Source organism: Scomber japonicus, chromosome 11, assembly GCF_027409825.1.
Source record: "Scomber japonicus isolate fScoJap1 chromosome 11, fScoJap1.pri, whole genome shotgun sequence".
Classification (NCBI taxonomy): domain Eukaryota; kingdom Metazoa; phylum Chordata; class Actinopteri; order Scombriformes; family Scombridae; genus Scomber; species Scomber japonicus.
In genome coordinates this window covers 190666-195588 of record NC_070588.1, presented here as the reverse complement: position 1 = coordinate 195588, position 4923 = coordinate 190666, and positions in this window count along the sequence as shown.

Sequence of the window (4923 nt, the reverse complement as noted above, 5' to 3'; positions counted from 1 at the left end):
GACCCTGTTCTCATAGCTTCTGCTTGTGTGGTTTGACAAGGGCTCGTTTTAAAGTCACAGATTTGAACTGTGACAAACTGTGTTAACGCTGTTACATCTGTCTGATACTCTCCTCCTCATCTCCTCTCTCCTGTCCTGGTCATTAAAAGGATGCAATCAGCATATGCCAACAAAATCAAACTAAATCTCTTTTTTTAACATAACCTCATTATTTCATACATAGACTCAACAGATAATTTGAACACACCAAACAACATCAGCTTCTACAAAAGCAAACCATAAATACACTATTAAGGGTTAAATGGTCATCCATGCTCATTGTTATATGGGCTGACAGTCACACTGGATGCATATACAGGCTGAAATAACCATAACCCTCAATGCAGGAACAGATGTGCGTCAGTTATTACTTTCTGCAGTGTAGTCAACGGCAACTCAATGTGCTTTACATAAAACAGACATTTAAACCCATATCATTCACGTCTTCCTCCACCTCCTGCACTTGGTTCCTTTTACTGGTTTCCACTGCTTGGTGCTTTTTACCACTGTGCTTTTGAAATGTTGCTCTGTATTGAGTCTGAACTCACATTTCATCCTTTGTTGACTGACTTCGGGGGGAAAGGGACAAAGTTAGTTTAGAGCTAACTTTTATTCAAAGCTAATAATGCTAATGCCAAGCCTAAATTAAAAATGTGCCAGAAAGTTCTGGTGGAATATTCCTTTAAATTCATTTACTGTCGCTTATAGATGTCATAATACTCTGTGAGGATGTATAACAACATTTAGGATTAACAGGTTTAACCTTAAAACTCTCGTATGAAACATTTCACCAGTAAAATATCATTGTTAATATTTCAAGAAGCTTAAACTGTGGATGTTTTTATTTATTCTGCCTGCTTGTATGTTAGTTAATGTTTTAACCCTAACCCAGAACAGGAGCAGGCTAACGGTGTAAACCCTCTGGCTCTGCTGATCATCATATCCATGTGTGATAGTTTAGACCCACAGCTAACCCTAACCCTGTACACTGAGAAAGTGAGCTGAAGCATTCAGGTCTGTACAGGTCCACTTGGTTCCTAGTCACCAAGACTCGACCCAGAGTCTGTCTAATCCTACGTCCCTGCCTGCACGCTATTGTGTAATAATGAGATGAGCAGTTAGTTCATCAAGATAAATAAATTCTCCATTAAACCATTGATGAGATGATGTCATTCAAAGTTCAGACGATTCATATGATGAAAATATGACATTTCATGTTCATCACTATCATGTTGGATGTACATCAGACACCAACCTCACACATCAGGAAACATTTAAGATATTTAACCTTTTAAATTTTTGGCATTTTCACTCAAAATGTGCTTAAAAACAAGTGGATGCTGTTTCCCAGCATGGTTGTGAATCCTGTACCAGTATAAAAGCATTCGCTGTGCTGCTGCTGCACTTCTTCGGGGTTAGGTTCATATTATGGAAACATTAACACCGCCACCTCCAGAACAGCACAGCCGAGCTTTCTGTTTAATTAAACTGGAAGCATTAAAACAGTTAATATATTACTATATATGCAGCCTGGTTGTCATGGTAATTCAAATCACAGTAAATAAAAGTATTTATGTGAGCCCAACGATTATTTAACATTTTTGAGACAATTTGTTGAAAAAAAAATCATAAGTATAAACCAGAATTAAAAAGTTTTGTTTTCTTATGCAAATAAAACCCAAGTTTGCTTAAACTGGTCCGATCACCCGTGTCCTCCCTTCGATTGCTACTGAGCATGTGCAGTAACCAGCTATTGTTGAGCTACAGATACTCGCTGCTTTATAAACTTCTCAGAGTTTCAATACAAGTAGTTCTGCACAGAATAATAAGATATATCAGACCTTGGGTACACGCACAATACTTGTTAGTGGTCACGGTCCAGCAGTGTCTCTGTCTTCATTTATCACGTTGTAAACTTTCATATGGGACCAATTATCTTACCCTACCCCTCACTGCATACTGAAAGCACTGCATACTGAAAGCACTGTATCCTGCAAGCTCTGCAAGCTCCAACTCTTCTTACTGTAAACCCTGTGAATACACACAGTACTCAAAGCATGTCTTTCAATGCTTCATCTCAACATGTGTGTCAAAGAAAAACCATAAATAAATATCACAAGCTTAAGTTAGGGTTGGGGTTGGGGGTTGGGGTAACCCTAACCCTAACTTAAGGGTTGGGGTTACCCTAACCCTTAAGTTAGGGTTGGGGGTTGGGGTAACCCTAACTCATTTAACATCTTATCTGCAATAATGAAAGGAGGAAAGCGGTGGAAGTACCGCTACGCCACAGAAGAAGTTTCACTGACACACGAGTCCTGCGGTCCTGCCACCGTGAGCTGCAGCATCTGCCGTAGGAAGGTAAACCTAACGTTCATTTGATGTCGGAACGAGTTCTATGAAAGTTAAAGTCAGCGTGGTCACGATTTCCACCGCAGCAGGGGATCAAAAACTTCAACACAATCTGTACAGAGACTTCCTGCTATGAACGACCTGAGTGTGTGTGTGTGTGTGTGTAACTGTGTGTGTGTGTGTAGGTGAGTGTGTGTGTGTAACTGTGTGTGTGTGTGTGTGTGTGTAACTGTGTGTGTGTGTGTGTGTGTGTAACTGTGTGTGTGTGTGTGTGTGTGTGTGTGTGTAACTGTGTGTAGGGGAGTGTGTATGAGGCAGGGGTGAATCTAGGATCAGACCTTTAGGGGGCTTGGCTCCTAATGACAGTTTTAAATACAATAGCCTCCAAAACCTTTTCAAATAAGAGTTCGGATGTTGTTCCTGCCCCAGGATCTTTAGTCCACTATCACTAGCCTATAAAATAAAATAAAATAAAATAAATATATGAAAAGGGTTAGGGTTCGATCCGCTTTTTTTCCTCTGTTTTCAGAATCAAACCAATCCAAATTCCCAAAAAGAAGCACATGAGTGATTTCTTTAAACAGCTGAGGTGGATATCAAACAGACACAACAAAAACATCTTCAGAGTTTACAATCAGGGAAATATCAAATCCAAATATTGTGTGTCAGCAGTTGTAAACAATGTGGCCTTCAATATGTTGGTGAGACAGGACACACAATCCATACCAGATTCACACAACACAGATATAACATGTTGAGAAAGAAAGACTCCCACACTCAGCTGGTTAAACACTTTATTCAGCACGATAGTCTGCAGAGCCTCTGCCCTTGAATCAAACCCAAACCCTGGCCCAGAGGCAGAGAGCAGAACGAACATGGATTCATAAACTGGACACCAGATTCCCAAAGGGCTTAAATGAAAGGTAAATGAGGGATAAAGGATGAACTGTTGCAGGTCTGGATGGAGCATGCACAAAAAAGATGCTCCGCGACCGCAACGCGGTCGCGGAAAGTTTTTGCCTAACCCTAACCCTAACCCTAACCCTAATTGATAACCCTAACCCTAACCCTAACCCTAACCCTAATTGATAACCCTAACCCTAACCCTAACCCTAATTGATAACCCTAACCCTAACCCTAACCCTAATTGATAACCCTAACCCTAACCCTAACCCTAACCCTAATTGATAACCCTAACCCTAACCCTAATTGATAACCCTAACCCTAACCCTAACCCTAACCCTAATTGATAACCCTAACCCTAACCCTAACCCTAACCCTAATTGATAACCCTAACCCTAACCCTAACCCTAATTGATAACCCTAACCCTAACCCTAACCCTAATTGATAACCCTAACCCTAACCCTAAACCTAAACCTAAACCTAACCCCTAAACCTAACCCCTAAACCTCTAACCCCTAAACAATTAGGTTTATCAATTAGGGTTAGGGTTATCAATTAGGGTTAGGGTTATCAATTAGGGTTAGGGTTAGGGTTAGGATGGGGGTAATAAGCCCGGTCCCTGGAGGAACCGGACGGTGCACGGGCCATCCCCTGACCGGCGCCGCCACTCCTGTCCCGAAAGCGCTGGCGGTGACGTTGGCCTCGGCGGCCGTAACGCACCGTAGTCCAGCCGTCGTCGTCATAATAGTCCCCCATCCTAGGGGGACCTCTAACCGTGTATTTGTTTCCCTTTGTTGTTGTTGTTGTGGTGTCGCCTTTGCTATATATGTAATAACTTGTTTGTTTTTAAGGTAAGTATCAATTAAAATGTATATCAAGTATAGGTGTTTTGAATAATAGCCAAATGAATTGCGAATAAAAAATCAAACAGTCTTTTTAAACTTTAAAAATAAAAATCAAATTGTTTTTAAATTGTATTAAATAAAAAAATCAAATTGCTTTTAAATTAAAGTGTTTTAATCCCTATAAAATCAAAAAGGTGTGCCAATGGGCAACGTTTCGATTTCGTGTCGAAATCTTCTTCAGGCCTGGCACACACTGAATTCCAATGAGCTGCTTGTTATAGGTGTTTCTCCTTCGCTTGTCTGTGTCTGAATGAACTTAAAATGAGGCTCTGCCTTTTATACTCTGCCGCGCGCAGGTTCGAAACTTTTCCCTTAACGGAAGTTTTAACTCAAAATAAATATGCAGCTTGTCTTTTTTAACCCCATAAACGCCAAACAAAATGAAATAATGTGTTTTTAATGTATTTTTAACCCTTTTAACAAATGATTCCCATTACAATAATAAAATTAAATGTTTATAGAAAATTAAATTATATATTTATAAATCTTTTATCATGAATTTATTTATTTAAAATGTATTTATTAAGGAAATTAATATTATTATGGGATATGAAAACTAGGGTTAGGGTTATGTTAGGATTAGTGTTAGGTTTAGGTTTAGGATTAGTGTTAGGTTTAGTGTTAGGTTTAGGTTTAGTGTTAGTGTTAGTGTTAGTGTTAGTGTTAGGGTTAGTGTTAGGGTTAGGGTTAGGGTTAGTGTTAGGGTTAGGGTTAGGGTTAGGGTTA